This window comes from Oncorhynchus masou, chromosome 31 (genome assembly GCF_036934945.1).
Source record: "Oncorhynchus masou masou isolate Uvic2021 chromosome 31, UVic_Omas_1.1, whole genome shotgun sequence".
Taxonomy (NCBI): Eukaryota; Metazoa; Chordata; class Actinopteri; order Salmoniformes; family Salmonidae; genus Oncorhynchus; species Oncorhynchus masou.
In genome coordinates, this window is record NC_088242.1 from 1,335,185 (window position 1) to 1,356,442 (window position 21,258).

Sequence of the window (21,258 nt, forward strand, 5' to 3'; positions counted from 1 at the left end):
CACTGGTGACTGCCCCCCCCCTACCAATTCCTGTACTGCCCCCCCGGGATCCCACACACACGATTGTGTTCTTTACTGTATTCTAAAGAATATACTTTTGGTTTACATATGTTTATGGTTTTGTTGTATGCTACTGTATACAACAGTAATGTTTGGCCTAATAAATATGTTCTGTTTCTACATTGTATTGGTGTTTACAGGGTACTTGTTACCACTCTCAGCAGATTTCTTTCACTGTAGAACATCGTATTGGTGTTTACAGTGAACTTATTACCCCTCTCAGCAGATTACTTTCACTAGAACATCGTATTGAAATGTAGATATAAGCCTATGAAAGACCAAAGAGCTTTAGATTTAGAACAACAGTGTTTACATGGTATATCCAGAAATGTACTATTATGAAAGCAGTGTTTGCCATTTGATGCAAATGCTTCATTCTGACATGTGTTTATGGCATTTTGAATGCAGTGTTACATTTTGAAGGAGATGTGAAGCATTTTGTATTTTTTGTGTGCAGTTTTGGGAATTGTGTGTAGAGTTTTTAAGAAAAGGAGACAGTTTTGAAAACGTGTGTAAGCAGTTGGAAAAAACTTTAACAGAAACTGAACACTAAAATACAAAAATAACAAAAGGAACAACCGAAACAGTCCTGAAAGGTGAAACAAACACAAAACAGAAAACAACAACCCACAACCCATAGTGGGAAAACAGGCTGCCTAAGTATGGTTCTCAATCAGAGACAACGATAGACAGCTGCCTCTGATTGGGAACCATACCAGGCCAAACACCTAGAAATATAAACACACAGAACAAAACATAGAATGCCCACCCCAACTCACACCCTGACCAAACCATAATTTGCAAATAAATTCATTAAAAATCCTACAATGTGATTTTCTGGATTATTTTTCTCATTTTGTCTGTCATAGTTGAAGTGTACCTATGATGAAAATTGCAGGCCTCTCTCATATTTTTAAGTGGGAGAACTTGCACAATTGGTGGCTGACTAAATACTTTTTTGCCCCACTGTATATATTTTTGTAACAGACTAGCACAAACAAATCAGAGGAACTTGACAAATTATCCCATGGATTATGACAATTTAATGGTAGAAAAGTGAAGGTGAAAAATCAAAAACTTATCCTCATGGGCTATTATGACATGTGTCTCAGGCAGCCCGGTTTAATGGGCTAAGTGTCTCAAAAGTGAAGCAGCCCGGTGAAAAGCCAGGTGTAGGCATGTGTCTCAGGCGCCAGGTGTTAAAGCCCGGTGTAGACCCTCGGGCAGCCAGGTTTTGTCTCAGGCAGCCAGGTGTAGGCTCGTGTCTCAGGCAGCCAGGTGTACGTGTCTCAGGCAGCCAGGTGTAGGCTATGTGCCTCAGGCAGCCCAGGTGGCTATGTGTCTCAGGCTGTCTCAGGCAGCCAGGTGTAGGCTATGTGTCTATGTCTCAGGCAGCCCGGTGTAGACTATGTGTCTCAGGCAGCCCGGTGTAGGCTCAGGCAGTGTCTCAGGCAGCCAGGTGTAGGCTATGTGTCTCAGGCAGCCAGGTGTAGACTATGTGTCTCAGGCAGGTGTAGGCTACGTGTCTCAGGCAGCCAGGTGTAGGCTACGTGTCTCAGGCAGCCAGGTGTAGGCTATGTGTCTCAGGCAGCCCGGTGTAGGCTGTGTCTCAGGCAGCCAGGTGTAGGCTATGTGTCTCAGGCAGCCAGGTGTAGACTATGTGTCTCAGGCAGCCCGGTGTAGGCTATGTGCCTCGGGCAGCCAGGTGTAGGCTACTGTCTCAGGCAGCCAGGTGTAGGCTATGTGTCTCAGGCAGCCAGGCAGCCAGGTGGTGTAGGCTATGTGTCTCAGGCAGCCAGGTGTAGACAGGTGTAGGTGTCTCAGGCAGCCAGGTGTGGCTACGTGTCTCAGGCAGCCAGGTGTAGGCTATGTGTCTCAGGCAGCCAGGTGTAGACTATGTGCCTCAGGCAGCCAGGTGTAGGCTATGTGTCTCAGGCAGCCAGGTGTAGACTATGTGTCTCAGGCAGCCAGGTGTAGGCTATGTGTCTCAGGCAGCCAGTGTGTAGTGTCTATGTGTCTCAGGCAGCCAGGTGTAGCCAGCTACGTGTGTCTCAGGCAGCCAGGTGTAGGCTATGTGTCTCAGGCAGCCAGGTGTAGGCTATGTGTCTCAGGCAGCCAGGTAGACTGTGTCTCAGGCAGCAAGGTGTAGGCTAGGCAGTGTCTCAGGCAGCAGCCCGTGTAGGTGTAGGCTACGTGTCTCAGGCAGCAAGGTGTAGGCTCAGGCGTGTCTCAGGCGCAGGTGTAGGCCAGGCAGCCAGGTGTAGGCTATGTGTGTAGGCTCAGGCAGCCAGGTGTAGGCTACGTGTCTCAGGCAGCCCGGTGTAGACTATGTGTTTCAGGCAGCCCGGTGTAGGCTACATGTCTCAGGCAGCCAGGTGTAGGCTATGTGTCTCAGGCAGCCAGGTGTAGACTACGTGTCTCAGGCAGCCAGGTGTAGACTATGTGTCTCAGGCAGCCCGGTGTAGACTATGTGCCTCGGGCAGCCAGGTGTAGGCTACGTGTCTCAGGCAGCCAGGTGTAGGCTACGTGTCTCAGGCAGCCAGGTGTAGACTATGTGTCTCAGGCAGGTGTAGACCAGGTGTAGGCTATGTGTCTCAGGCAGCCAGGTGTCTCTCAGGCAGCCAGCCAGGTGTAGACTATGTGTCTCAGGCAGCCCGGTGTAGGCTACGTGTGGCAGCCAGGTGTAGGCTATGTGTCTCAGGCAGCCAGGTGTGTCTCAGGCAGCCAGGTGTAGACTATGTGTCTCAGGCAGCCCGGTGTAGACTATGTGCCTCGGGCAGCCAGGTGTAGGCTACGTGTCTCAGGCAGCCAGGTGTAGGCTACGTGTCTCAGGCAGCCAGGTGTAGACTATGTGTCTCAGGCAGCCAGGTGTAGGCTATGTGTCTCAGGCAGCCAGGTGTAGGCTACGTGTCTCAGGCAGCCAGGTGTAGACTATGTGTCTCAGGCAGCCAGGTGTAGACTATGTGCCTCAGGCAGCCAGGTGTAGGCTCAGGCGTGTGCTCAGGCAGCCAGGTGTAGGCTAGGCAGCCAGTTGTAGGCTATGTGTCTCAGGCAGCCAGGTGTAGGCTATGTGTCTCAGGCAGCCAGGTGTAGGCTATGTGTCTCAGGCAGCCAGGTGTAGGCTATGTGTCTCAGGCAGCAAGGTGTAGGCTATGTGTCTCAGGCAGCCAGGTGTAGGTGTCTCAGGCAGCCAGGGTGTAGACTATGTGTGGCAGCCAGGTGTAGGCTAGGCAGCCAGGTGTCTCAGGCAGCCAGGTGTAGGCTACGTGTCTCAGGCAGCCAGGTGTAGACTATGTGTCTCAGGCAGCCCGGTGTAGCCAGGTGTAGGCTATGTGTCTCAGGCAGCCAGGTGTAGGCTACGTGTCTCAGGCAGCCAGGTGTAGACTATGTGTTTCAGGCAGCCCGGTGTAGGCTACATGTCTCAGGCAGCCAGGTGTAGGCTATGTGTCTCAGGCAGCCAGGTGTAGGCTACGTGTCTCAGGCAGCCAGGTGTAGACTATGTGTCTCAGGCAGCCCGGTGTAGACTATGTGCCTCGGGCAGCCAGGTGTAGGCTACGTGTCTCAGGCAGCCAGGTGTAGGCTAGGTGTAGGCTATGTGTCTCAGGCAGCCAGGTGTAGACTGTCTCAGGCAGCCAGGTGTGTCTCAGGCAGCCAGGTGTAGGCTATGTGTCTCAGGCAGCCAGGTGTAGGCTATGTGTCTCAGGCAGCCAGGTGTAGGCTATGTGTCTCAGGCAGCCAGGTGTAGGCTATGTGTCTCAGGCAGCCAGGTGTAGGCTATGTGTCTCAGGCAGCCAGGTGTAGGCTACGTGTCTCAGGCAGCCCGGTGTAGGCAGCCAGGTGTAGGCTATGTGTCTCAGGCAGCCCAGTGTAGGCTGCCCGGTGTAGACTATGTGCCTCAGGCAGCCAGGTGTAGGCTACGTGTCTCAGGCAGCCAGGTGTAGACTATGTGTCTCAGGCAGCCAGGTGTAGGCTATGTGTCTCAGGCAGCCAGGTGTAGGCTAGTGTCTCAGGCAGCCCAGTGTGTCTCAGGCTAGGCAGCCCAGTGTGTCTCAGGCAGCCAGGTGTGAGCTATGTGCCCCAGGCAGCCAGGTGTAGGCTATGTGCCCCAGGCAGCCAGGTGTAGGCTACGTGCCCCAGGCAGCCAGGTGCCAGGTGTAGGCTATGTGTCTCAGGCAGCCAGGTGTAGGCTATGTGTCAGGTGTAGGCTATGTGCTAGGCAGCCAGGTGTGCCCAGGCAGCCAGGTGTGTCCTCAGGCAGCCAGGTGTAGGCTACGTGCCTCAGGCAGCCAGGTGTAGGCTATGTGCCTCAGGCAGCCAGGTGTAGGCTGTGCCCCAGGCAGCCAGGTGTAGGCTACGTGCTCAGGCAGCCAGGTGTAGGCTACGTGTCTCAGGCAGCCAGGTGTAGGCTATGTGCCTCAGGCAGCCAGGTGTAGGCTATGGCAGCCAGGTGTAGGCTATGTGGCAGCCAGGTGTAGGCTATGTGTCTCAGGCAGCCAGGTGTAGGCTATGTGTCTCAGGCAGCCAGCCCATGTGTCTCAGGCAGCCAGGTGTAGGCTATGTGTCTCAGGCAGCCAGGTGTAGGCTAGGCAGTGTCTCAGGCAGCCAGGTGTAGGCTATGTGTCTCAGGCAGCCAGGCTACATGGTGTAGGCTATGTGTCTCAGGCAGCCAGGTGTAGACTATGTGTCTCAGGCAGCCCGGTGTAGGCTAGGATGTCTCAGGCAGCCAGGTGTAGGCTATGTGTCTCAGGCAGCCAGGTGTAGGCTACGTGTCTCAGGCAGCCAGGTGTAGACTATGTGTCTCAGGCAGCCAGGTGTAGACTATGTGCCTCAGGGCAGCCAGCCAGGTGTAGGCTACGTGTCTCAGGCAGCCAGGTGTAGGCTATGTGTCTCAGGCAGCCAGGTGTAGGCTATGTGTCTCAGGCAGCCAGGTGTAGGCTATGTGTCTCAGGCAGCCAGGTGTAGCAGGCTGCAGCCAGGTGTAGACTATGTGTCTCAGGCAGCCAGGTGTAGGCTCAGGCAGCCAGTGTCTCCTCAGGCAGCCAGGTGTAGGCTATGTGTCTCAGGCAGCCAGGTGTAGGCTACTGTCTCAGGCAGCCAGGTGTGTATGTGCTCAGGCAGCCAGGTGTAGACTATGTGCCTCAGGCAGCCAGGTGTAGGCTCAGGCAGCCAGGTGTAGACTATGTGCCTCAGGCAGCCAGGTGTAGGCTATGTGTCTCAGGCAGCCAGGTGTAGGCTATGTGGGCAGCCAGGTGTAGGCTCAGGCAGTGTCTCCCAGGCAGCCAGGTGTAGGCTACAGCCAGGTGTGGACTAGCCAGGTGTAGGCTATGTGTCCCAGGCAGCCAGGTGTGGCTATGTGTCTCAGGCAGCCAGGTGTGGGCTATGTGTCCAGCCAGGTGTATGTGCCTCAGGCAGCCAGGTGTAGGCTACGTGCCTCAGGCAGCCAGGTGTAGGCTACAGGCAGCCAGGTGTTTCAGGCAGCCAGGTGTAGGCTATGTGTCTCAGGCAGCCAGGTGTAGGCTATGTGTCTCAGGCAGCCAGGTGTAGGCTATGTGTCTCAGGCAGCAAGGTGTAGGCTATGTGTCTCAGGCAGCAAGGTGTAGGCTACGTGTCTCAGGCAGCCAGGTGTAGGCTACGTGTCTCAGGCAGCAGCAGGTGTAGGCTATGTGTCTCAGGCAGCCAGGTGTAGACTATGTGTCTCAGGCAGCCAGGTGTAGGCTGTAGGCTATGTGTCTCAGGCAGCCAGGTGTAGACTATGTGTCTCAGGCAGCCAGGTGTAGGCTACATGTCTCAGGCAGCCAGGTGTAGGCTAGTGTCTCAGGCCAGGTGTAGACTATGTGTCCAGGCAGCCAGGTGTAGACTATGTGTCTCAGGCAGCCAGGTGTAGAGGCAGCCAGGTGTGTCTCAGGCAGCCAGGTGTAGACTATGTGTCCAGCCAGGTGTAGGCTACGTGTCTCAGGCAGCCAGGTGTAGGCTACGTGTCTCAGGCAGCCAGGTGTAGGCTACTGTCTCAGGCAGCCAGGTGTAGGCTATGTAGGCTATGTGTCTCAGGCAGCCAGGTGTAGGCTACGTGTCTCAGGCAGCCAGGTGTAGGCTATGTGCTGTAGGCTCAGGCAGCCAGGTGTAGGCTATGTGCCTCAGGTCTCAGCAGCCAGGTGTAGGCTGTGTCTCAGGCAGCCAGGTGTAGGCTATGTGTCTCTCAGGCAGCCAGGTGTAGGCTATGTGTCTCAGGCAGCCAGGTGTAGGCTATGTGTCTCAGGCAGCCAGGTGTAGGCTACGTGTCTCAGGCAGCCAGGTGTAGGCTATGTGCCTCAGGCAGCCAGGTGTAGGCTGCTATGTGTCTCAGGCAGCCAGGTGTAGGCTATGTGTCTCAGGCAGCCAGGTGTAGGCTATGTGTCTCAGGCAGCCAGGTGTAGGCTATGTGTCTCAGGCAGCCAGGTGTAGGCTATGTGTCCTCAGGCAGCCAGTGTAGGCTATGTGGCTCCAGGTGTAGACAGCCAGGTGTGAGGCTATGTGCCCCAGGCAGCCAGGTGTAGGCTATGTGCCCCAGGCAGCCAGTTGTAGGCTACGTGCCCCAGGCAGCCAGGTGTAGGCTATGTGCCCCAGGCAGCCAGGTGTAGGCTACGTGCCACAGGCAGCCAGGTGTAGGCTACGTGCCTCAGGCAGCCAGGTGTAGGCTACGTGTCTCAGGCAGCCAGGTGTAGGCTATGTGCCTCAGGCAGCCAGGTGTAGGCTATGTGCCCCAGGCAGCCAGGTGTAGCTGTATACGTGTCTCAGGCAGCCAGGTGTAGGCTATGTGTCTCAGGCAGCCAGGTGTAGGCTACGTGTCTCAGGCAGCCCGGTGTAGACTATGTGTTTCAGGCAGCCCGGTGTAGGCTACATGTCTCAGGCAGCCAGGTGTAGGCTATGTGTCTCAGGCAGCCAGGTGTAGGCTATGTGTCTCAGGCAGCCAGGTGTAGGCTATGTGTCTCAGGCAGCCAGGTGTAGACTATGTGTCTCAGGCAGCCAGGTGTAGGCTATGTGTCTCAGGCAGCCAGGTGTAGACTATGTGTCTCAGGCAGCCAGGTGTGTCTCAGGCAGCCAGGTGTAGGCTATGTGGCAGCCAGGTGTAGGCTATGTGTCTCAGGCAGCCTGGTGCCAGGTGTAGGCTACGTGTCTCAGGCAGTGTCTCAGGCAGCCAGGTGTAGGCTATGTGTCTCAGGCACAGCCAGGTGTGGGCTATGTGCCTCAGGCAGCCAGGTGTAGGCTATGTTCCCCAGGCAGCCAGGTGTAGACTATGTGTCTCAGGCAGCCAGGTGTAGGCTATGTAGGCTATGTGTCTCAGGCAGCCAGGTGTGTAGGCTATGTGGCAGCAAGGTCTCAGGCAGCCAGGTGTAGGCTATGTGTCTATGTGCCCTCAGGCAGCCAGGTGTAGGCAGCTATGTGTCTCAGGCAGCCAGGTGTAGGCTATGTGTCTCAGGCAGCCAGGTGTAGGCTATGTGTCTCAGGCAGCCAGGTGTAGGCTATGTGCCCCAGGCAGCCAGGTGTAGGCTATGTTCCAGCCAGGTGTAGACTAGCTCAGGCAGCCAGGTGTAGGCTATGTCTCAGGCCCAGGTGTAGGCTAGGTCTCAGGCAGCCAGGTGTAGGCTACGTGTCTCAGGCAGCCAGGTGTAGGCTATGTGTCTCAGGCAGCCAGGTGTAGACTATGTGTCTCAGGCAGCCAGGTGTAGGCTATGTGTCTCAGGCAGCCAGGTGTAGGCTACGTGTCCAGGCAGCCAGGTGTAGGCTATGTGCCTCAGGCAGCCAGGTGTAGGCTACGTGTCTCAGGCAGCCAGGTGTAGGCTATGTGCGGCAGCCAGGTGTCTCAGGCAGCCAGGTGTAGGCTATGTGTCTCAGGCAGCCAGGTGTAGGCTATGTGTCTCAGGCAGCCAGGTGTAGGCTATGTGCCAGGCAGCCAGGTGTAGGCTATGTGCCCCAGGCAGCCAGGTGTAGGCTATGTGCCCCAGGCAGCCCAGGTGTAGGCTATGTGCCTCAGGCAGCCCGGTGTAGGCCAGCGTGTCTCAGGCAGCCAGGTGTAGGCTATGTGTCTCAGGCAGCCAGGTGTAGGCTACAGTGTCTCAGGCAGCCAGGTGTAGGCTATGTGTCTCAGGCAGCCAGGTGTAGGCTGTGTCTCAGGCAGCCAGGTGTAGGCTATGTGTCTCAGGCAGGCCCAGGTGTAGATGTGTCTATGTGCCCCAGGCAGCCAGGTGTAGACTATGTGTCTCAGGCAGCCAGGTGTAGACTATGTGTCTCAGGCAGCCAGGTGTAGACTATGTGTCTCAGGCAGCCAGGTGTAGACTATGTGTCTCAGGCAGCCAGGTGTAGTCCACGTGTCCCAGGCAGCCAGGTGCCAGGTGTAGGCTATGTCTCTCAGGCAGCCAGGTGTAGGCTATGTGTCTCAGGCAGCCAGGTGTAGGCTATGTGTCTCAATCAACCAGGTGTAGGCTACGTGTCTCAGGCAGCCAGGAAAAAGGAAGTGAAACACGCCACTCACTGTTTTTTTCTGGTTCAATGAACTACTTAGACCAGACTCAGCTGCTATTGCATGGCTGTCTGTGGGAGACACACAGGGCTAAGTAGACCAGAACTGACCATTTTTGTTGTAGTACAGGGTTAATTTGAAATGTGTTTTGAGGGTCAGAGCCTTCCTTATCTGCAGCTGCTTCCCTCTCTCTCTCTCTGTCTCTTACTCTCTCTCTCTTTTACTCTCTCTCTCTCTCTTTTACTCTCTCTCTCTCCCTCCCTCTCTCTTTTACTCTCTCTCTCTCTTTTACTCTCTCTCTCTCTCTCTCTCTCTCTCTTTTACTCTCTCTCTCTCTTTTACTCTCTCTCTCTCTCTCTCTTTTACTCTCTCCCTCTCTCTCTCTCTCTCTCTCTCTCCCTCTCTCTCTCTCTCCCTCTCTCTCTCCCTCTCTCTCTCTCTCGGTGGGAGAGGGCAATGTGGAGTGGTTCTAATTGGAGTGGTTTAAACGTATTTGCAGGAAAAAAGTCAATACAGACAGTACAGTGAAAACAATCCCACAAATGGTTGTTGCAAGAAACGAAAAGAAACACAGAGAAAAACACAATGTCTTGATCATTGCAGAGGGGACGAACAGCCAATGGGAGTAGTGCACTAAGGGAGAATGAGAGAGGTGCAAGAAGAAAAGCAAGTCGGAGAATAAGAGAGGGGGGAGGGATAATAGATTAAAAGGATCAAGGGCTGAAATAATAGTGAAATACATGCAGTCAACCCCTCCACCTCAATTTGTTCTCTCTCCCAGTCAGCCTCCCTCTTTATACCTCCCTTCCCAATCTTTATGGTATCCCTCTGTTTTCTCAGGCATGTCTCTTTCTCCTCCCTCCCCCTTTCTACTCTCTCTCCCTCTTCATCTCATCCTCTTTTTCACCCCCCATCTCTTCTCCTCTGCTCTCTCCCAGGTCCTCTTCCATCCCTCCTCTCCCTGAGTTGTTGTTTCACACACGACTGTGTAGAGCAGACACAAAATAAATGAGTTGGCTTCTTCCTCTGTCCCTGAATGAAACTTTATAGAGAACAAAGAACATATAGCAGCACCAGGCAGGCAAAGGACAACTCAAATAACTCAGAGCAGAGGAGAGGAAAGGAAAAGAGAGGAGGAGAGGGGAGGAGAGGAGGGGGTGAGAATGGAGAGGAGAGGAGAGGAGAGGAGAGGAGAGGGAGGGGGTGAGAGGAGGGGGGGTGAGGAGAGGAGAGGAGATGAGAGGAGAGGAGAGAGAGGAGAGGAGAGGAAAAGAGAGGAGGAGAGGAGGAGAGGAGAGGAGAAGAGAGGGGAGGAGAGGGGAGGAGGGGAGGGGGTGAGAAGGGAGAGGAGAGGAGACGAGACGAGAGGAGAGAAGAGGAGAGGAGAGGAGAGGAGAGGAGAGGAGAGGAGAGGAGAGGAGAGGAGAGGAGAGGAGAGGAGAGGAGAGGAGAGGAGGGTAAGGGAGGAGAGAGGAGAGGAGTTTGAGAAAAAAAATAGTTGAGGAGCTGTAGCTGTGAATATTGGGGACATATAATATAATGGCTGCATTATTGATTTACAGTGCAGAAAAAAAGGAACCATTTATTAGATTAAATTTATTAAAGCCCCCCCCCCGTGAATATTTTTAATGAAATGTTTTGTTTGAAGACTTCTGCAGGTTGGAGAGATGGACAGATGAGGCAAGAGACGAAGAGAAGTAGAGAGAAAGAGGGCGACGGACAGAGAAATTATACGAGCACATGAGAGATATCTGAGGTGTCAACTAAAAATTGAATTAAATCAAGGTCCCAAAAAACAGACAGTGGAACAAGTGACATTCCGGTGACATTTGGGGTCAGTGGCATTTTACAAGACGTGCGAGCCAGAGCCACAGTTCATGTCTGTTTTAACGTTACAATCACAGAGTCTGCATTTCTTACAGCCCAATATCACCAAACACATTCACGTAACACACACATCTACCTTCTTTTTCTGCCGCTGCAGATTCCCACCTATGAGATTGTAATTCAGATGGTGGGAAGGAAACATTGACTTTTACAATAATAAAGCCTATGGGAGACGATTACCTCCCTAACCACAGCTGCTGCCTCTCTCTCTCCCTCTCTCTCTCTCTCTCCCTCTCTCTCTCTCTCTCTCTCTCTCTCTCTCTCTCTCTCTCTCTCTTCTCTCTCTCTCTCTCTCTCTCTTTCTCTCTCACTCTCCCTCTTTCTCTCTCTCTCTCTCTCTCTCCCTCCCTCTTTCACTCTTTCCCTCTCCATCCATCAGTAGTGCTCCAGTAGTGCGCAGAGGGTCTTCAAATTGTCCTCATAAATTGTGCATGTGTCGGTGCGTGTGCATGTGTGTTTCTGTGTGTGTGTGTTTGTGTTTGTGTGTGTGTGTGTTTGTGTGTGTGTGTGTCGGGGTGCAGAGAGGGGCTAAGTGAGCAGTAAAGAACAGAGGGTCCCACCCACCACTCGCACACCGTCACAACTTTCCTCACACGAAAGATTACTGAATGACTGCCTCCTCTGTGGAGGGGGGGGGTGGAGAGGGGGCGAGAGAGAGAGGGGGAGAGAGAGGATGGGGAGGGAGAGAGATAGTAAGCAAGACAGATAGGGAGGCAGAGACAGAGAGAGAGAGAGAGAGAGAGAGAGAGAGAGAGAGAGAGAGAGAGAGAGAGAGAGAGAGAGAGAGAAAGGGAATGTAAAGGGAATTAAAAATTAAAGGGAATTAAAAAGTAATGAATTAGTATGTAAAGGGAATTAAAAAGTGATTAACACATGTTACCCATGCCAATAAAGCCCCTTGAATTGAATTGAGAGAGAGAGACCACTACTTCAGATCTGACAGAAGAGAGGAGAGACAGAGAAAACTAGAGAGAGAGACAGAAAGAGCTAAAATGAGAGGGGGGAGAGACAGAGAGAGAGAGAGGGAGAAAGATAAAGAAACAGATAAGCCTAACCTACTCAGTCCATTAAATTAATCAAACAGGAACATTTTACATTTGGCTAGAAATTCAAAGGAAATGATCTTAACAGGGAAAAATGTCCTCCTGTGTGCTGCCTATATCCCCCCACTAGAATCCCCATACTTTAATGAAGACAGCTTCTCCATCCTGGAGGGGGAAATCAATCATTTCCAGGCCCAGGGACATGTACTAGTCTGTGGTGACCTAAATTCCAGACCTAGACAGGAACCTGACACCCTCAGCACACAGGGGGACAAACAGCTACCTGGAGGTGACAACATTCCCTCCCACATATGCCCCCCTAGGCACAACTTTGACAACATAACCAACAAAAACGGGTCACAACTCCTGCAGCTCTGTCGCACGCTGGGTATGTACATAGTCAATGGTAGGCTTCGAGGGGACTCCTATGGTAGGTACACCTATAGCTCATCTCTTGGCAGTAGTACTGTAGATTACTTTATCACTGACCTCAACCCAGAGTGTCTCAGAGCGTTCACAGTCAGCCCACTGACACCCCTATCAGACCACAGCAAAATCACAGTCTAATTGGACAGAGCAATACTCAATCATCAGGCATCAAACCCAAAGGAACTGAGTAACATTAAGAAATGCTATAGATGGAAGAAATGTAGTGTGGAAACCTAACAAAAAACAATTAAGCAACAACAAATTCAATCCCTTTAACACAACTTCCTGTACAAAATGTGTCAGTAGAAAACCTAAACATGTGTGTGACCGCTCAAATCTAATAATGTCATGCAGATAAATAAAATTAACAACAATTTGATGGAGAAAACCTAAGAAAGAATTATTTTAATTTAACATCATCATTAGCTCTGGCATTGTCCCCATCTTCCCTTGGAACCAAGGACTGAACAATTCGTATGTAAAGGGAATTAAAAAGTAATAAATTAGTATGTAAAGGGAATTAAAAAGTAATTAATTAGAATGTAAAGGGAATTAAAAAGTAATTAATTAGAATGTAAAGGGATATTAAAAGTAATTAATTAGTATGTAAAGGGAATTTAAAAGTAATTAATTCGTATGGAAAGGGAATTAAAAAGTTATTAATTAGTATGTAAAGGGAATGAAAAAGTAATTAATTAGTATGTAAAGGGAATTAAAAAGTAATGAATTAGTATGTAAAGGGAATTAAAAAGTTATTAATTAGTATGTAAAGGGAATGAAAAAGTAATTCATTAGTATGCAAAGGGAATTAAAAAGTAATTAATTAGTATGTAAAGGGAATTAAAAAGTAATGAATTCGTATGGAAAGGGAATTAAAAAGTTATTAATTAGTATGTAAAGGGAATGAAAAAGTAATTAATTAGTATGTAAAGGGAATTAAAAAGTAATGAATTAGTATGTAAAGGGAATTAAAAAGTAATTCATTAGTGTGTAAAGGGTATTAAAAAGTTATTAATTAGAATGTAAAGGGAATTTAAATGTAATTAAGGCACATTTATTTTTTATTTTTTATTTCACCTTTATTTAACCAGGTAGGCAAGTTGAGAACAAGTTTTCATTTACAATTGCGACCTGGCCAGGATAAAGCAAAGCAGTTTGACACATACAACGACACAGAGTTACACATGGAGTAAAACAAACATACAGTCAATAATAGGGTATAAACAAGTCTATATAGGATGTGAGCAAATGAGGTGAGATAAGGGAGGTAAAGGCAAAAAAAGGCCATGGTGGCAAAGTTAATACAATAAGTAAGTAAGTAAAACACTGGAATGGTAGATTTGCAATGGAAGAATGTGCAAAGTAGAAATACAAATAATGGGGTGCAAAGGAGCAAAATAAATGAATTAATTAAATACAGTAGTGAAAGAGGTAGTTGTTTGGGCTAAATTATAGGTGGGCTATGTACAGGTGCAGTAATCTGTGAGCTGCTCTGACAGTTGGTGCTTAAAGCTAGTGAGGGAGATAAGTGTTTCCAGTTTCAGAGATTTTTGTAGTTCGTTCCAATCATTGGCAGCAGAGAACTGGAAGGAGAGGCGGCCAAAGAAAGAATTGGTTTTGGGGGTGACTAGAGAGATATACCTGCTGGAGCGTGTGCTACAGGTGGGAGATGCTATGGTGACCAGCGAGCTGAGATAAGGGGGGACTTTACCTAGCAGGGTCTTGTAGATGACATGGAGCCAGTGGGTTTGGCGATGAGTATGAAGCGAGGGCCAGCCAACGAGAGCGTACAGGTCGCAATGGTGGGTAATATATGGGGCTTTGGTGACAAAACGGATTGCACTGTGATAGACTGCATCCAATTTGTTGAGTAGGGTATTGGATGCTATTTTGTAAATGAAATCGCCAAAGTCGAGGGTTGGTAGGATGGTCAGTTTTATAAGGGTATGTTTGGCAGCATGAGTGAAGGATGCTTTGTTGCGAAATAGGAAGCCAATTCTAGATTTAACTTTGGATTGGAGATGTTTGATATGGGTCTGGAAGGAGAGTTTACAGTCTAACCAGACACCTAAGTATTTGTAGTTGTCCACGTATTCTAAGTCAGAGCCGTCCAGAGTAGTAATGTTGGAGAGGCGGGTAGGTGCGGGTAGTGATCGGTTGAAGAGCAGGCATTTAGTTTTTACGTTTTTTTAAATTGACATGAAATGAAACATGAAACATGAAAGACGTTCCAGAAAGTATTTGTAAAAAAGTTTTAAAAAATAGGTTTAGTTTCAAAAGGCTGAAATTAGTCAGAAATAGTGTCTCTGGATGGTCCAGAGGAGCTTCTTTTAGTACTTATCCCGTGCCATGTTATTTTTAATGTCCATGGGGTACTGTATTGTAAATGACCTCTGGTGCTTCAAAGGCCTCTGCAGTTGGCTGCCATTGTTAGGCTCAAGAGTTCACATCTACACTTATGAATCCAGCCAACATGTCAGATTTCAAAAAGGCTTTTCGCCGAAAGCAAACGATGCTATAATCTGAAGATAGCACCTCCGTAAACAAAGAGAGAAACTATATTTCAATCCTGCAGGCGCGACACAAAACGCAGAAATAAAAATATAATTCTTGCCTTACCTTTGACGAGCTTCTTTTGTTGGCACTCCAATATGTCCCATAAACATCACAAATGGTCCTTCTGTTCGATTAATTCCGTCGATATATATCCAAAATGTCCATTTATTTGGCGAATTTGATCCAGAAAAACACAGGTTCCAACTTGCGTAACGTGACTACAAAATATCTCAAAATGTACCTGTAAACTTTGCCAAAACATTTCAAACTACGTTTGTAATACAACTTTACGTATTGTTTTACGTAAATAATCGATACAATTGAAGAGGGAATAACCTGTGTTCAATACAGGAGGAAAACAAACTGTACAGTACACTTGAAGTGACCCTCGTTCAAAGATGGCCGTACTCCTTCACTACACAAAGGAATAACCTCAACCAATTTCTAAAGACTGTTGACATCCAGTGGAAGCGATAGGAACTGCAAGAAGGTCCCTTAGAAATCTGCATTCCCAATGAAAACAATTGTAAAGAGAGTGAACTAAAAAAAGGATATCTGAATGGTTTGTCCTCGGGGTTTCGCCTGCTAAATAAGTTATGTTATACACACAGACATGATTCAAACAGTTTTAGAAATTTCAGAGTGTTTTCTATACATATCTACTAATGATATGCTAAACTAATCTTCTGCGGATGAGTAGCAGGCAGTTGAATTTGGGCATGCATTTCATCCGGACGTGAAAATGCCCCGTCACCAAGAAGTTAAAGTTCGAGCTCTGCAGACGTTTTCGTGAGAAGACTGCTTTTTGTGGGATGAGAACAGAGACATATAGACATCTGAGAACAGTCGTACGGAACGGGGTACATCCCAAATGGCACCATATGCGCTATATAGTGCCATAGTAGCCAGTACCTTTGACCAGAGCAGTAAGGGTCCTAGTTTAGGGAATAGGGTGCCATTGTAGGGAATAGGGTGCCATTGTAGGGAATAGGGATGCATACCACTGTCTCACCAGACTGTAGTGTTTGTCTAGTCTGCATTCATACCACTGTCTGGTCTGCATTCATACCACTGTCTAGTCTGCATTCATACCACTGTCTGGTCTGCATGCATACCACTGTCTGGTCTGAATTCATACCAATGTCTCACCAGACTGTAGTGTTTGTCTAGTCTGCATTCATACCACTGTCTGGTCTGCATTCATACCACTGTCTGGTCTGCATTCATACCGCTGTCTGGTCTGCATTCATACCACTGTGTGGTCTGCATTCATACCACTGTCTAGTCTGCATTCATACCACTGTCTGGTCTGCATGCATACCACTGTCTGGTCTGTCTTCATACCACTGTCTAGTCTGCATTCATACCACTGTCTGGTCTGCATTCATACCACTGTCTGGTCTGCATTCATAGCACTGTCTGGTCTGCATTCATACCACTGTCTAGTCTGCATTCATACCACTGTCTAGTCTGCATTCATACCACTGTCTGGTCGGCATTCATACCACTGTCTGGTCTGCCTTCATACCACTGTCTGGTCTGCATTCATACCACTGTCTGGTCTGCATTCATACCACTGTCTGGTCGGCATTCATACCACTGTCTCATCAGACTGTAGTGTTTGTCTGGTCTGCATTCATACCACTGTCTGGTCTGCATTCATACCACTGTCTGGTCTGCATTCATACCACTGTCTGGTCTGCATTCATACCACTGTCTGGTCTGCATTCATACCACTGTCTGGTCTGCATTCATACCACTGTCTGGTCTGCATTCATACCACTGTCTGGTCTGCATTCACACCACTGTCTGGTCTGCATTCATACCACTGTCTGGTCTGCATTCATACCACTGTCTGGTCTGCATTCATACCACTGTCTGGTCTGCATTCATACCATTGTCTGTCTGGTCTGCATTCATACCACTGTGTGGTCTGCATTCATACCACTGTCTAGTCTGCATTCATACCACTGTCTGGTCTGCATGCATACCACTGTCTGGTCTGTCTTCATACCACTGTCTAGTCTGCATTCATACCACTGTCTGGTCTGCATTCATACCACTGTCTGGTCTGCATTCATAGCACTGTCTGGTCTGCATTCATACCACTGTCTAGTCTGCATTCATACCACTGTCTGTCTGCATTCATACCACTGTCTGGTCTGCATTCATACCACTGTCTGGTCTGCCTTCATACCACTGTCTGGTCTGCATTCATACCACTGTCTGGTCTGCATTCATACCACTGTCTGGTCTGCATTCATACCACTGTCTCATCAGACTGTAGTGCCTGTCTGGTCTGCATTCATACCACTGTCTGGTCTGCATTCATACCACTGTCTGGTCTGCATTCATACCACTGTCTGGTCTGCATTCATACCACTGTCTGGTCTGCATTCATACCACTGTCTGGTCTGCATTCATACCACTGTCTGGTCTGCATTCATACCACTGTCTGGTCTGCATTCACACCACTGTCTGGTCTGCATTCATACCACTGTCTGGTCTGCATTCATACCACTGTCTGGTCTGCATTCATACCACTGTCTGGTCTGCATTCATACCACTGTCTGGTCTGCATTCATACCACTGTCTGGTCTGCATTCATACCACTGTCTCACCTGACTGTAGTGTTTGTCTGGTCTGCATTCATACCACTGTCTGGTCTGCATTCATACCACTGTCTAGTCTGCATTCATACCACTGTCTGGTCGGCATTCATACCACTGTCTGGTCTGCATTCATACCACTGTCTGGTCTGCATTCATACCACTGTCTCACCAGACTGTAGTGTTTGTCTGGTCTGCATTCATACCACTGTCTGGTCTGCATTCATACCACTGTCTGGTCTGCATTCATACCACTGTCTGGTCTGCATTCATACCACTGTCTGGTCTGCATTCATACCACTGTCTCACCAGACTGTAGTGTTTGTCTGGTCTGCATTCATACCACTGTCTGGTCTGCATTCATACCACTGTCTAGTCTGCATTCATACCACTGTCTGGTCTGCATTCATACCACTGTCTGGTCTGCATTCATACCACTGTCTCACCAGACTGTAGTGTTTGCCTGGTCTGCATTCATACCACTGTCTGGTCTGCATTCATAGCACTGTCTAGTCTGCATTCATACCACTGTCTGGTCTGCATTCATACCACTGTCTGGTCTGCATTCATACCACTGTCTCACCAGACTGTAGTGTTTGTCTGGTCTGCATTCATACCACTGTCTGGTCTGCATTCATACCACTGTCTGGTCTGCATTCATACCACTGTCTGGTCTGCATTCATACCACTGTCTGGTCTGCATTCATACCACTGTCTCACCAGACTGTAGTGTTTGTCTGGTCTGCATTCATACCACTGTCTGGTCTGCATTCATAGCACTGTCTAGTCTGCATTCATACCACTGTCTGGTCTGCATTCATACCACTGTCTGGTCTGCATTCATACCACTGTCTCACCAGACTGTAGTGTTTGTCTGGTCTGCATGCATACCACTGTCTGGTCTGTCTTCATACCACTGTCTAGTCTGCATTCATACCACTGTCTGGTCTGCATTCATACCACTGTCTGGTCTGCATTCATAGCACTGTCTGGTCTGCATTCATACCACTGTCTAGTCTGCATTCATACCACTGTCTGGTCTGCATTCATACCACTGTCTGGTCTGCATTCATACCACTGTCTGGTCTGCATTCACACCACTGTCTGGTCTGCATTCATACCACTGTCTGGTCTGCATTCATACCACTGTCTGGTCTGCATTCATACCACTGTCTGGTCTGCATTCATACCACTGTCTGGTCTGCATTCATACCACTGTCTGGTCTGCATTCATACCACTGTCTCACCAGACTGTAGTGTTTGTCTGGTCTGCACTCATACCACTGTCTGGTCTGCATTCATACCACTGTCTAGTCTGCATTCATACCACTGTCTGGTCGGCATTCATACCACTGTCTGGTCTGCATTCATACCACTGTCTGGTCTGCATTCATACCACTGTCTCACCAGACTGTAGTGTTTGTCTGGTCTGCATTCATACCACTGTCTGGTCTGCATTCACACCACTGTCTGGTCTGCATTCATACCACTGCCTGGTCTGCATTCATACCACTGTCTGGTCTGCATTCATACCACTGTCTCACCAGACTGTAGTGTTTGCCTGGTCTGCATTCATACCACTGTCTGGTCTGCATTCATAGCACTGTCTAGTCTGCATTCATACCACTGTCTGGTCTGCATTCATACCACTGTCTGGTCTGCATTCATACCACTGTCTCACCAGACTGTAGTGTTTGCCTGGTCTGCATTCATACCACTGTCTGGTCTGCATTCATACCACTGTCTCACCAGACTGTAGTGTTTGTCTGGTCTGCATTCATACCACTGTCTGGTCTGCATTCATAGCACTGTCTAGTCTGCATTCATACCACTGTCTGGTCTGCATTCATACCACTGTCTGGTCTGCATTCATACCACTGTCTCACCAGACTGTAGTGTTTGTCTGGTCTGCATTCATACCACTGTCTGGTCTGCATTCATACCACTGTCTCACCAGACTGTAGTGTTTGTCTGGTCTGCATTCATCTCTGGGAGATAACAACAACATTCAGTTTAAACACCAAAACATTCAGCTTTCACAACAGGACTTCCCTCCACAAGAGAAGCCAAAACATTGCAGATTCTGCAGTGACATATGTGAAGACCCCCCAACTGAAGTGAAGACATTTCAGTGTGGTTTCACACCAGGAAGTCCAACCACTACAGTCATCGTCATAGCGAGGTGCCATGGTGATAATACTGCAAAAAAAATGATGCTTTTCAGAAAATCACAACAATCTGTCGCTGGGAGCTGTGTGAAGTCTTCTGCACCACTCACCCTCTCCTCCTTCCCCACTGAGCTGGGCTTTAAGAGCACATCAAACACTTTACTTTGTCAAAGAGGAGAGTGCCCCACTTTCTAGCAGCTTCTCTTTCAATTCACAGCTATTTTCCTGAACGTTCCTCCACTCTCCCTCACCGTCTCCAGGCCTGAGCAGAGAGATGAGAACAGGTTCAGAGCCAGAGACAACCCTGGGATTTGAGATCGGACTATTCGACCTTTACGGGATCGGTGACCCCCCCACGGGACAGTTGAGCTAACATGCACAAATGTGATTAGCATGAGGTTGAGCTAACGTGCACAAATGTGATTAGCATGAGGTTGAGCTAATGTGCACAAATGTGATCAGCATGAGGTTGAGCTAACGTAGGCTAATGTGATTAGCATGAGGTTGAGCTAACGTAGGCTAATGTGATTAGCATGAGGTTGAGCTAACGTAGGCTAATGTGATTAGCATGAGGTTGAGCTAATGTAGGCTAATGTGATTAGCATGAGGTTGAGCTAACGTAGGCTAATGTGATTAGCATGAGGTTGAGCTAATGTAGGCTAATGTGATTAGCATGAGGTTGAGCTAACGTAGGCTAATGTGATTAGCATGAGGTTGAGCTAACGTAGGCTAATGTGATTAGCATGAGGTTGAGCTAACGTAGGCTAATGTGATTAGCATGAGGTTGAGCTAACGTAGGCTAATGTGATTAGCATGAGGTTGAGCTAACGTAGGCTAATGTGATTAGCATGAGGTTGAGCTAACGTAGGCTAATGTGATTAGCATGAGGTTGAGCTAACGTAGGCTAATGTGATTAGCATGAGGTTGAGCTAATGTAGGCTAATATGATTAGCATGAGGTTGAGCTAATGTAGGCTAATATGATTAGCATGAGGTTGAGCTAACGTAGGCTAATGGGATTAGCATGAGGTTGAGCTAACGTAGGCTAATGTGATTAGCATGAGGTTGAGCTAACGTAGGCTAATGTGATTAGCATGAGGTTGTAAGTAACAAGAACACTTCCCAGGACATAGACATATCTGATATGCGCATAAAGCTTAAATTCTTAAATGCATTTTTTTTCCTTTGTATTATCTTTTACAAGACCTAAGGTGTTCTATTCTCCTACATTCAATTCACATTTCCACAAACTTCAAAGTGTTTCCTTTCACTTGGTATCAAGAATATGCATATCCTTGCTTCAGGTCCTGAAATACAGGAAGTTAGATGTGGGTATGTCATTTAGGCGAAAAAAAAGGGTCCGATCCTAAAGAGGTTTTAAAAACACCTGAGCAGAGAGAAGGGAACAGGTTCAGAGCCTGAGACAACCCTCGGAATTAAGATAAGACTATTTGAAAACAATGGGTGACTGATCAGGGAGGTGTTGTGTTTCCTGGAAGTACATTAATTAGAGAGAGAGGCAAGGAGATAGAAAGAGAGAGAGAGAGAGAGAGAGAGAGAGAGAGAGAGAGAGAGAGAGAGAGAGAGAGAGAGAGAGAGAGAGAGAGAGAGAAATATAATTACATGACACATTGGAAAGAATTTATCAAAAAACAGAGCACACTATAATGATATTTGGCCCTAAACAGAGAGTACACAGTGGCAGAATACCTAACTTACCCAAACTAAAGGACATCTTTGACTATGTACAGACTCAGTGAGCATAGCCTTGATACTGAAAAAGGCCACCGTAGGCAGACCTGGCTCTCAAGAGAAGACAGGCTATGTGCTCACTGCCCACAAAATGAGGTGGAAACTGAGCTGCACTTCCTAACCTCCTGCCAAATGTATGACCATATTAGAGACACATATCGCCCTCAGATTAAACAGACCCACAAAGAATCCAAAAACAAATCCAATTTTGATTAACTTCCATATCTACTGGGTGAAATATCACAATGTGCCATCACA